Source organism: Cetorhinus maximus, chromosome 24 (genome assembly GCF_964194155.1).
Source record: "Cetorhinus maximus chromosome 24, sCetMax3.hap1.1, whole genome shotgun sequence".
NCBI lineage: Eukaryota > Metazoa > Chordata > Chondrichthyes > Lamniformes > Cetorhinidae > Cetorhinus > Cetorhinus maximus.
In genome coordinates, this window is record NC_135902.1 from 85544 (window position 1) to 99202 (window position 13659).

A 13659-nucleotide genomic window follows, 5' to 3' on the forward strand; every position below is an offset into this window, starting at 1 on the left:
GGGCCTTGATGAGATCAGCCATGATCTTATTAAATGGTGGAGCAGGTTCAACGGGCCAAATAACCTACTCTTGTTCCTGATTCATATGTTCATATGGATCTGGGTTCAGGAAAAAAGTGGGATAAGTGCAGGGAAAAGACAATTGCAGTGTCAAGCAGCAACAGAGCATTTAAGGGCAGAGAAGAGATAGTGAAGGAATGAACTAGGCAAATTTCTTTTGAAGGGAAAAGATAGATCATCAAAGCTAATGTGACCTGGATGACATTGGCTTCTCTTTTTTCTATTTTATTTTAACTATGGCAAATGTCAGGAGAAAAATTCAATTAATATCCAAGAGGATTATGGAAAGTTCAGGAGGGATAAAGTTAATATGAGAAACAAAGAGATTGAGAAAAAATTAATAGGTAACATTAAATTGAATCCTAAACCATTTTATAACATATAAAACTGGGGGAAAAAAAGTTGGCCTTATTAAGGATCCAAAGGAAAATCTTCATGTAAAGATGGAGGACATGGCTAAAGTTTTAAATTAAAACTTTCCATCTGTTTGCATCTGTCTTGACAAAAGAAGTGAATGTTGTAAAGGTTGCACTGAAAGAGGAGATGGACAGGGTAATAATGGATAGAGAAGAAGTACTAAAAAGATTAGCTTTACTGCAACTTGGTATATCACCTGGCCCAAATGAAATACACCTCAAGCTGTCAAAAGAAGCAAAAGTAGAAATAGCAGAGATGTTGGTCACAAACTTTCAATCCTCATTGGATACAGGAGCAGTGCCTGAGGACTGGAGCATTGCCTTTTTTCATACCAGTCATCAAGAACAGGGGGAGGGACAAACCAGGAAACTATAGGTTAGACAGCCTAACACCAGTGATGGTGAAGTTATTGGAAACCATTGTCAGAGACAAAATAAAGGGCAGAATTTTCCATGCCCGCTGGCAGCAGGTGTGATAGGTGGCAGGTGCGGACAATATGGTGGGACATGGTTCGTGATGACGGAAGGCAGGTCATGATCGTCCGCTCAGCCTGCCAATGGCGGGCTATGTTTCTTGCCAATAGTCAGCGGGGAGCTCATTGTAATACGTCAGCATCTCATTAAAAGGCTATCCCACCAGGCTCTGGACCCCCACCGGATCATCCGTCCATGGCAACGGGAAAGCACGTCAATGTGCTTCACAACAACACACAGGCGACGTGCACTTGGCGGCCTTCACTTTGGAGGAACTGAGGTGAATGAACAGTATCGTTTTCTACAGGGTCGCTTGTTGCTCTGCAGGCTTCAGGGGTGCCGGGGGTCAAGATGAAGTGTCGCCTGGGCTCAGAGGTGACTGTAGTTGTGGGGTGGTGTCCAGGGGCGACTGCTGCCTGGCCCTGGCGATGACTGTACTCAGGGTGGGGGTGTTTGGGGGCAACTGCTGCCCTGGCATTGGATCCCACACACAAGCAATTGAGGTGGGGGGCAGGGTACGTGAGGGCAGTGGCCACGCAGTAGGGACACTCGTATAAACTGTCCATTCCTCTGCAACTGAGACAGTTCAGGCGCAGCCACAGTGATATGATTGGGGTCGGACTCCTAGCCTGCCCGCCCATGCAAGCAACGCAGAGGCATCAAAGGGCCACCAAGCGCTTCAGACCTTACCCTCCACCAACCAGGCACAGATTGCCAATCTGCCACCACTTTATTGGACTGCGGAGCAGTTGGGCTGCACACGTTGTACAATCTCCTCACCAACGCTGGCCATGGAGCAGTCACTGCTGGAGGTGCTCACAGCCCCTTGCAATCCCAGCATCCTGGTTTGGACCAGTGTCCCCCAAGTCGCAAGTTGACAGGGCAGCCATGCAGCGCACTCATCTCTGGCCATCCAGGGGGTAACCAGCACTCTCCGGGAAGCATTAAGGGGCGGTCACACAGGCCATGAAAGGTACTAAGTTCAAGCATGATAACCACGTCTCTCTCTCCCTTTCATGCTGCAGGAGGACCCTGTCAGGATCATGGGTCCTGGTGACCTAGCTGTATGCCTGATGGCCTACAGAGAGCGAAGGAGATGGAGGAGAGAGCGACTGAGGCTCTTGGCCACACAAAGGCACGAGCGGCAACTTCAGGAAGAAGGGGCTGTTGGGCTCCTGCACACGCTGCCCAGGAGTGACAGTGAGCCGTGGCTGGTCGGCGCCTAGCGACACCCAGAGTCTATAGACGCCACCTGTCATTCCTGCAGATGACCGAGAACCAGTGTCGACGAAGACTGCGCATGTCTAGGGACCTGGTCACTCATATCTGCCACTTACTGAAGATTTGACGCCAAGCGGACATGGAGGGCATCCACTGGCAGTGGGTGTGAAAGTGAACACGATACTTAATTTCTAGGCTAGTGGCTCCTTTCAGGGCTCCACAGGCGACCTCTGTGGGATTTCACAATCCGCCACCCACAAATACATCCATGAGGTCACGGATGCATCTTCTCCATGGCAACAACTTTGTGCATTTCGCCCGGGACCGGAACAGCCAGGATACAAGGGCCATTGGATTCGCCCATATCTCAGGATTCCCACAGGTGCAGGGCGCGTTCAACTGCACCCATGTGGCGCTCAGGTACACACATTGGACTTCATCAATCACAAGGGCTTCCATTCACTGAAAATGCAGCTGGTGTGCAAACGCATCCTGCAGGTATGTGCACTGTTTCCAGGGAGTGTGCACGATGCCTACATCCTCAGTCACTTGCAGATCCCTGGTGTCTTCGAGGGTCCACAGAGGCTGCAGGGTTGGCTCCTCGGGGACAAGGGCTACCCACAGAGGCCGTGGCTGATGACTCCTGTGCGGCAGCCTCAGACTGCAGCAGAGTGACGCTATAATGAGGCTCATACAGCAACTCGCAACTTGGTGGGGCAGACCATCGGGATGCTGAAGATGCAGTTCTGGTGCCTGGATCTGCACAGAGGGTGTCATGCATCGTCATCGTCTGCTGCGCCCTTTACAACCTGGGACTCCAACAGGGAGACAAGCCAGCTGAGGAGGAGTTGGAGGAGCTGGAGGTTTCCTCAGATGAGGAGGACGCTGATGGGGATGAGGGTGAGGCGGTCCTCGGTGGTGAAGATGATGTAGATGAGGCTCTTTTGCTGGCTAGATGAGGCAGGTGTGCTTGGGAGGCCCTCATAGCTGCCAGATTTGTGGAGGATGGTGACGACATGCAGTGAGGTGACCCCATAGATCCTCACATCACAGTTGTGAACGTTTGACTCCAGTCTGGCTTATGACAGCGTCAAAAGCCTCTGTGAGAATGCTGCTGTCATGGAGATGCAGTGGAGGCCCTAATAGTCGCTCGTTCACAAGAGGATGATGACAACATGCAGTCAGGACACTCCATAGATATTCACATAGCGTCTGAGAATGCCTGAGTCCTGTCTGGCAGAGGGCAGCTCACTTGTGCTCCACAATCAGGGCCATCTCATTGAGATGCAGCCATAGAGCTTTAGACACATCTGATGATGTGTCCGCCTTCACCACCTGAGCCCGTCAGGAGCTGGTGCACAGCATCACTGGTCACAGATGCTGGTGCAGTGGGGGCCAGCCTCACCTTAAAGGTGCTGGGAGCACACAGAGAGAATGAGGGAACTCTGTGACACATGACCACGACATTCTGGTGCAATAACCAGCACCGCCGAGGTGCAGGCATCAGTAATGTTTCCAGGGAGTGTGAGGCCGGACCATCACTTTGGTCTGAAGGCTGCACAGAGCACACGGAAGTGGCTCTGGACTGAGACACCTGCCTTTATCTTGTGCAGAAAGGTTTCACATCTGAGTGATAAGACACTGCTCATCAGAACAGGGAGCCATGGGCAGGGAGACACTCTTGGGGTAAAAGCAAAATACTGCAGATGCTGGAAATCTGAAACAAAATCAGAAAAACTCAACAGGTCTGACAGTATCTGTGGAGAGAGAAAAACAAAGTTAACATTTCGAGTCTATATGACCCTTCTTCAAACATTCTTGGGAGTTTATTGACAACAGTGAACAGTTTGTACAAGTGACTAACACCCGTGCCCAGGCTGTGCAACTACTTTTCCTTAACTTTCCTAACCCTGCCGCTACATCTTGGTGCTCCTCGGACATCCACAGTGGAGGTGGAGGCAGCCTGCTGACTGTGATGCCCTGTCTGTGATGACTTTGGCGGGCGTTCTCTGGAGGGCCAAGACTTGGAGGGCCCCGGCCTGCTTTCGGGGTTCTGCTGTGTGGCAGTGACACCCTCCTCGGCCTGAGGAGCTGGAGCTGCTGAGGTCACAGGAAAAGGAGATTCAGATGGGCCGGTCACTCCCGGAGTTACCTGGGTGGATGGCCCAGGGGTGTGCACATGCTGATCCTCCTCCCTACGGGTGCCCAAAGGCCCGAGGGTGACTCCTTGAGGAGAAGTGGTAGCTGGAGTGAGATCGAGCTGCCCGGCACCCCTCTCGTGTACACACTGTTGGAGACCAACCATCGCATCAGCGATGGAGTTGAGCCCGCGCAGCAGTGCAGGAGCATCAGCACAGCTCTGGTTCCAGTCATCGCCGGCCAGGTGGACGGCTCTGTTCCCAGGACCTTGTATGAGGACCTTGAACTCCGACATTCCTCCACCGGTCTGCAACCCCTCCCTGTTATTGTGTGCCAACTTACCCTGCATGGATAGAGATGGAGGGAGTGTAAGCAGGATGCCTGCCAGGCCAAATGATAAGTATACCTGGCCTGTGTAGGTGGTGAGTGGTCCCATGGACGGGATGAGGACAATGACGGTGAGTGTGAGAGAGTGAAGTGATGTCCCTTGAACAGGCAGTGAGGGCCCTGTGGGTGTGTGATGGGTTTGAGAGTGTGTGAGTTGAGAGTGATGAGGAGAGTGACTTACCCTGGCAGAACGGAGGAGATCATTCATCCTCTTATGGCACTGGGTGGCTGTCCTCTTCTGAAGGGCGTTGGCGCTGACCACCGCTGCCACCACCTCCCAAGCCGGATTGGTCACGTTGCTGCCCATCCTGCAGCCAGAGAGGGGGTACTGGATATCCCGGCGGCCTCCACAGTGTCCAGCAGTCACTCGAGGACCCGTATGTTGAAGCGGGCGGGCTGCAGTCTTTTTCCCTTTGCTGGCCATGCCTCCCAGGCAGCGGTGGTGAGCTGGTGGCGATGAGCGCTTTGCTGGCCATGCCTCCCAGGCAGCGGTGGTGAGCTGGTGGTGATGAACGCTTTGTGGCAGCTGCTTTTTAAAGATGGCGGCCAGCGTGATGCAACAGCGGGGTGATGGCGAGAGGGTGAATGAGAGCCCGCCCGCCATGGATACGTCAGGTTTCCCGGGAATGCATTAATAATAAGGCAGGTTTGGGACAATACGGTGTGAAAACCCCCCATCGCTGTTGGCAGGTAGGACACCCTTCTGCCCGCCCGCCACCACACTTTGTACAAATCTGGGAAAATTCCACCCAAAGTTTCATTTGGAAAGGCATGGAATAATCATGTTAAAGATTATGGAATAATCATGTTAAAGATTATGGAATAATCATGTTAAAGATTATGGATTAATCATAGAACCATAGAACCATAGAACACTACAGCACAGAAAAACAGGCCATTCGGCCCTTCTAGTCTGTGCCGAAATATTATTCCGCTAGTCCCATTGACCTGCACCTAGTCCATAACCCTCCAGACCTCTCCCATCCATGTATCTATCTAATTTATTCTTAAAACTTAAGAGTGAGCCCGCATTTACCACGTCAGATGGGAGCTCGTTCCACACTCTCACTACTCTCTGAGTGAAGAAGTTCCCCCTAATGTTCCCCCTAAACCTTTCCCCTTTCACCCGAAAGCCATGTCCTCTCGTGTTTATCTCTCCTAATCTAAGTGGAAAGAGCCTACTCACATTTACTCTGTCTATACCCCTCACAATTTTGTAAACTTCTATCAAATCTCCCCTCATTCTTCTACGCTCCAAGGAATAAAGTCCTAACCTGTTTAATCTTTCCCTGTAACTCAACTCCTTAAGACCCGGCAACATCCTAGTAAATCTTCTCTGCACTGTTTCAATCTTACTGATATCCTTCCTGTAGTTAGGCGACCAGAACTGCACACAATACTCCAAAGTTGGCCTCACCAATGTCTTATACAACCTCATCATAACATCCCAACTCCTATGCTCAATACTTTGATTTATGAAGGCCAGTTTGCCAAAAGCTTTCTTTACAACCCTGTCTACCTGTGACGCCACTTTCAGGGAATTATGTATCTGAACTCCCAGATCCCTTTGTTCCTCCGCACTCGTCAGTGCCCTACCATTTACTGTGTATGTCCTACCTTCGTTTGACCTTCCAAAATGTAACACCTCACACTTTTCCGCATTAAATTCCATCTGCCATTTTCTGGCCCGTTTTTCCAGTTGGTCCAGATCCCTCTGCAAGCTTTGAAAGCCTTCCTCGCTGTCCACAACGCCTCCAATCTTAGTGTCATCAGCAAACTTGCTGATCTAATTTACCACATTATCATCCAAATCATTGATATAGACAACAAACAACAATGGTCCCAGCACAGATCCCTGAGGCACACCACTAGTCACAGACCTCATCCACTACCACTCTCTGTCTTCTCCCACACAGACAATTTTGAATCCAGTTTACAACCTTTCCATGGATACCAAGTGTCTAAACCTTCTGAACTAACCTCCCATGTGGGACCTTGTCAAAGGCCTTACTAAAGTCCATGTAGACAACATCCACAGCCTTTCCTTCATCTACTTTCTTGGTAACCTCCTCGAAAAACTCTACAAGGTTCGTTAAACACGACCTACCACGCACAAAGCCATGCTGAATATCTTTAATCAGCCCTTGGCTGTCCAAATAATTGTATATCTGATCTCTCAGAACACCTTCCAATAATTTACCTACTACTGACGTCAGGTTCACTGGCCTGTAATTACCTGGTTTATTTTTGGAGCCTTTTTTAAACAACAGAACAACATTAGCTACCCTCCAATCCTCCGGCACCTCACCCGTGGCTAAGGACATTTTAAATGTTTCTGCCAGGGCCCTTGCAATTTCTACACTAGTCTCCCTCAAGGTCCGAGGGAATATCATGTCAGGCCCGGGGGATTTATCTACCTTTATTCGCTGTAAGGCAGCAAGCACCTCCTCCTCTTTAATCTCTATATGTTCCATGACACTACTCCTTGTTTCTCTTCCTTCCTTATACACAATGCCAGTTTCCTGAATAAATACTGATGCAAAAAAACTGTTTAAGATCTCCCCCATCTCGTGAGGCTCCACACATAGACGACCACTCTGATCTTCAAGGGGACCAATTGTGTCCCTTACTATCCTTTTACTTTTAATATACTTGTAGAAACCCTTCGGGTTTACCTTCACATTATCTGCCAAAGCAACCTCATGTCTTCTTTTTGCTTTCCTGATTCCCTTTTTTAGTATTTTCTTACATTTTCTATACTCTACAAGTACCTCATTTGCTTCTTGTTGCCTATACCTGCTATACACCTCTCTCTTCTTCTTAACCAGATCGCCAATATCCCTTGAAAACCAAGGTTCCCTATGCCTGTTAACTTTGCCTTTAATCCTGACAGGAACATGCAAATTCTGCACTCTCAAAATTTCACCTTTGAATGCCTTCCACTTACTGAACACATCCTTGCCAGAAAACAACTTATGCCAATCCACTCTTCCTAGGTCCTTTCTCATTTCCACAAAATTGGCCTTTCTCCAATTTAGAATCTCAACTCGAGGACCAGACCTATCCTTATCCATAATTAACTTAAAACTAATGACATTGTGGTCACTGGACCCAAAATGTTCGCCTACACATACTTCTGTCACCTGACCTGTCTGGTCCCTAATGGGAGATCAAGTATTGCATCCTCTCTCGTTGGTACCTCTATATATTGATTTAGAAAACTTTCCTGAACACATTTGACAAACTCCAAGCCATCCAGCCCTTCTACAGTATGGGAGTCCCAGTCAATATGTGGAAAGTTAAAATCTCCTACTATCACCACTTTCTGTTTCTTACATCGGTCTGCTATCTCTCTACAGATTTGCTCCTCCAATTCTCTCTGACTATTGGGTGGTCTATAATACAACCCTATTAGTGTGGTCACACCTTTCCCATTCCTCAGCTCCACCCATATGGCCTCTGTAGACGAGCCCTCCGGGCTGTCCTGCTTATGCACAGCTGTGATATTTTCCCTGACTAGTAATGCCATTCCTCCCCCTTTCATCCCTCCCCCTCTATCACGTCTGAAACAACGGAACCCCGGAACATTGAGCTGCCAGTCCTGCCCCTCCTGCAACCAAGTCTCACTAATAGCAATAATGTCGTAATCCCACGTGCCAATCCACGCCCTAAGCTCATCTGCCTTTCCGACAATACTCCTTGCATTGAAATAGATGCACCTGAGAACATTTCTATCCTGTACAAACCTTTGATTTCTGTCTATACATGCATTCCTCGCTTGACCTTTATCCTCCTCCACCTCACTATCTGCTCTAACACTCTGGTTCCCCTCCCCCTACAAATCTAGTTTAAACGCCCCGGAGCAGCACTAGCAAACCTACCCGCAAGGATGTTAGTCCCCTCCAGTTCAGGTGCAAACCGTCCCGTCGGAACAGGTCCCACCTTCCCTGGAACAGAGCCCAATTGTCAAGAAACATGAAGCCCTCCCTCCTGCACCATCTCCTTAGCCACACATTTAGCTGCATTATCCTCCTATTTCTAGCCTCACTAGCATGTGGCACGGGTACCACTCCTGAGATTGTAACCCTGGAGGTCCTGTCCTTCAACTTTGCACCTAACTCCCTAAACTCTCTTTGCAGGACCTCCTCTTCCTTCCTATCCACGTCATTGGTCCCTACATGGACCACGACATCTGGCTGCTCACCCTCCCTCCTGAGAATACTGAGAACTCGATCCGAGATATCGCGGACCCTGGCACCAGGGAGGCAACAGACCATCCGGGATTCTCGATCTCTCCCACAGAACCTCCTATCTGTCCCCCTAACTATCAAATCCCCTATCACTACTGCTCTCCTCTTTTCCCTCCCTCCTTTCTGAGATGAGGGTCCAGCCTCGGTGCCAGAGATGCGACCACTACAACTTGTCCCTGGTAGGTCGTCCCCACCAACAGTATCCAAAACGGTATACCTATTGTTAATGGGAACGGCCACAGGGGTGCTCTGCTCTTTCTGTCTATTCCCCTTCCCTCTCCTGACAGTCACCCAGCTGCCTGCCTCCTGACTTTTAGGGGTGACTGTCTCCCTGAAACTCCTGTCTATTACTGCCTCTGCCTCCCGAATGATCCGAAGTTCATCCAGCTCCAGCTCCAGTTCCCTAACTCGGTTTCTCAGGAGCTGTAGCTGGATGCACCTTTTGCAGGTGTAGTCATCAGGGACAATTGTGCTGTCCCAGACTTCCCACATGCTGCATTCGGAGCACTCGACTGCCCCAACTGCTGCCTCCATTACCTACTCCTAATTTACTTAAAGGAACTTACTCAGCCCTACCTCACTGGGAGCAAGCTCGTCCTCAGCCTCTGCTCGCCGAAGCCTCTCAAGCCAAAGCCTCAAAGCTCCACTCCTTCACTGGGCCGCTCCTCTTCAGCTTCCCCTCCTTTTATTTTCAATCTCCCAATCACCTCTCCTCTCTCTCTGTTTTCAATCTCCCAATCACCTCTCCCCTCGCGCTGTTTTCAATCTCCCGAGTGACTCTCCTCTCGCACTGTTTTCAATCTCCCTATCCCTAATCATGTTAAAGATTATGGATTAATCACGTTAAAGGCAAATTGTGTCCGACTAACTTGATTGAATCCTTTGATAAGAATCCTTTGATGAGAAAGCAGAAAAAGGTTGATCAAGGTAGTGCAATAGATGAATTTTAGGGAGGCATTTGACAAAATGTCACACCAAAGGCTTGTTAGGTAGATAAAAGCCCACAGGATAAAGAGGAAAGTGTCAGTATGGATTCAAAATTCGACCCATGACAGAAACGGGGCAGAATTTTACACCAGCGGGATTTTAGGGTCCCGCCGCAGTCAGTGGAGTTTCGAATGGGTCTTGCCACATTTCACAGCCCTTTTCCCACCATGACATGGCTGTAGAATTTCGGCCCATAGGATGGTGCATAGCTGTTTTCTATGCTAGCAGGTGGTTTGCTGTGATATTCCCCAAGGGTCTATTTTAGCTCCATAACTGTTTACAATTTTCATGAGCAACCTAGATTCGGGTATAGGGAATAACAGCAGCAAATGCTGGAAATACGCAGCAAATCTGGCAGCATCTGTGAAAAGGAAAACAGAGTTAATGTTTCTGATTGCTGACTTTTGTGACCTGCTGAGTGTTTCCAGCATTTTCTGCTTTCATTCTTCTTATAAATCAGATTTCCTGAATCCGCAGCATTTTGCTTTTGCTCAGATGTAGGGAGCAGCACAATCACGTTTGCAGATGATATGAAACTTGGCAAAGTAGCACATACTAAATGAGAAAAGTCATAGGCTTCAGGGTGAGGTAAGACAGAATGGTGAAATGGGCAGAAATGTGGTAGATGGAGTTCAGAGCAGGGCAGTGTGTGGTGAGGCACTTCACACAATTGTTACAGTGCAGAAGGAGGCCATTCAGCCCATTGTGTCTGCACCAGCTCTCCGAGTGAACACTGACTCAGTGCCATTCTCCTGCCTTTTCCCCGTAACCCTGAACACTGTTTCTACTTAAATAATCATCTAATGTCCTCTTGAATGCCACAATTGAACCTGCCTCCACCACACTTCCAGGCAGTGCATTCCAGACTCGAGCCACTCATTGCTTTTTCTCACGTCACATTTGCTTCTTTTGCAAATCACTTTAAATCTGTGTCCTCTCATTTTTGATCCTTTCATGAGTGGGAACAGCTTCTCCCTATTTACTCTGTCCAGCCCCCTCATGATTTTGAAAACTTCTTTCAAGCCTCCTGTCAGTCTTCTCCTCTCCAAGGAAAACAGTCCCAACTTCTCCAATCTATCCTCAAAGCTGAAGTTTCTCATCCCTGGAACCATTAATGTAAACCTCTTCTGCACTCTCTCCAATGTGTTCACATCCTTCCTATAACGTGGCACCCAGAACTGTACACAATACTCCAGCTGAGGTTTAACTAGTGTCCTATAAAAGTTCAGCACAACCTCCCTGCTCCTGTACTCTATGCCCCTATTAATAAAGCCTAGGATGCTGTATGCTTTATAAACTGCTCTCTCCACCTGTCCTGCCACGTGTAATGACTTATGCACATATACACCCAGGTCCTTCTGCTCCTGCACATCTTTTAGAATTGTAACTCTTATTTTATATTCTCTCTCCAGATTCTTCCTGCCAAAATGAATCACCTCACACTTCGCTCCTTTTAACTTCATCTGACCCCTCCAACAACTTGTCTAAGTCCTTTTGAAGTTCTGCACTGTTCTCCTCACAGTTTACAACACTCCCAAGTTTTGTATCATCAGCAAACTTTGAAATTGTCCCCTGCACACCAAGATCTAGATCATTAATATTTGCCTAGAAAAGCAAGAGTCCCAATATGACGCCTGGGGAACTCCACTACAAGCCTTCCTCCAGCCCGAAAAATATCCATTAACCATTACTCGGTGTTTCCTATCCCTCAGCCAATTTTATATCCATGTTGCTACTGTCCCTTTTATTCCATGAGCTTTAACTTTTCTCACAAGACTGTTGTGCGGCACTGTATCAAGTATCTTTTGGAAGACTATGTACACCACATCAACAGCATTACCCTCATCAACCCTCTCTGTTACCTCTTCAAAAAGCTTCAGCAAGCTAGGTAAACACAATTTGACCTTAAGAAATCCACGCTGGCTCTTCCTAATCAACTATGTTTTTCCACATACCTATTAATTCTATCCCGAATAATTGTTTCTAGAAGGTTCCCCACCACTGAAGTTAAATTGACTGGTCTGTAATTGCTGGGCTTATCCTTCCAACTTTTTTGAACGAGAGCGTAGTGTTGCATTTCTCCAGAACCCTGGCACCTCACCTAAGTCTCAGGCAGACTAAAAGATTATGGCCAGTGGCCTTGCAATTTCTACTCTCACTTCCTTCGATATCCTCGGATGCATCTCATCCGGTCCCAGTGCCTTATCAACTTTAAGTATTGACAGTTTATCCAATACCTCATCCTTATCAATTTTGAACCCTTCTAGTGACAGAGTTTCCTCCTCTGGTGTCATGGCCTCAGTAGCATCTGCTTCCTTGATAAAGATGGACGCAAAGTATTTGATTAACACCTCAGCCATGTCCTCTGCATCCACATGAAAACCCCTTTTTTGGTCCCAACGGCCCTGCTCCTCCTTTTACCACCCTCTTGCTATTTTTGTGCCTCTAGAAGACTTTGGGATTCCCTTTTATGTTGACTGTTTGTCTTTTCTCATAATCCCTCTTCACTTCTCTTATTTACTTCTCCCCTCTGGACCTTCTGTATTCAGCTTGGTTCTGAATTGTATCTTCTACCAGACACCTGTCATAAGTACACTTTTTCTTCTCTATCTTAACTTTTATCTCCTTTTTCACCCAGGGAGCTCTGGATTTGTTTGCCCTGCTTTTCCCTTTTGAGGGAATGTACCTTCACGGCGCCCGAACCATTTCTTCTTTGAAGGTAGCCCATTGTTCAGCTACAGTTTATTCCACTGACCCTTGGTTCCAGTCTATTCAGCTTCGTTCTTGCCCCATTGAAGTTGGCTCTCCCCCAGTTAATTATTCTTACTTTGGATTATCCATTGTCCTTTTCTACCATCACCCTAAAACTTATGATGCAATGATCACTGCTTCCTAAATGCTCCCCCACTGACACTTGAGCTACTTGGCCCACCTCATTTCCAAGAGCCAGGTCTAGCAGTGTTTGTTGGACTGGACACATACTGCTGTAGAAAATTCCCCTGAACACATTCGAGGAACTCTTGTCCATCTCTGCCCTTTATACTACCACTATCCTAGTCTATATTCAGGTAACTAAAGTCCCACGTTCTAACTACTCTATAATGTGCATCTCTCTGTAATTTCCCTGCAGATTTGTTCCTCTACATCCTTCCCACTATTTGGTGGTCTATAGGCTATACCAAGCAGTGTAAGTACACCCTTTTTGTTCCTTAGCTCTAACCAAATTGATCCTGTCCTTGAACCCTCTGGGACATCTTCTTTCTCCAGCACGGCAATGCTCTCCTTAACCAATACTGCCACCCCTCCTGCTTTCCTTCCTGCCCTATCTTTCCTGAACACCTAGTACCCAGGAATATTTAACACCCAATCCTGCCCTTCTTTGAGCCAGGTCTCTTTTACCGCCACAACATCATAATTCCGCATGGCAATCTGCACCCGTAACTCCCCAATCTCCTTTACTATACTCCGTGCATTCACACACATGCAGTATAACCCTGATTTAGACTTCATTACTTTCTCCCTTACTCCAACTCTGCCTATTAACTTACTATTCTCTATACTAGTGCTATCTGTCTCTCCCAGTATTTTGTGCACCTTGGTATTAGTCTCTAATATTTTGTCTTGGTTCCCACACCCCTACCGAGTTAGTTTAAAAACCCACCAACAGCACTAGCAAAACGCCCCCACAAGGAACTCAGTCCCGGCTCTGTTCAGGTGCAACCTGT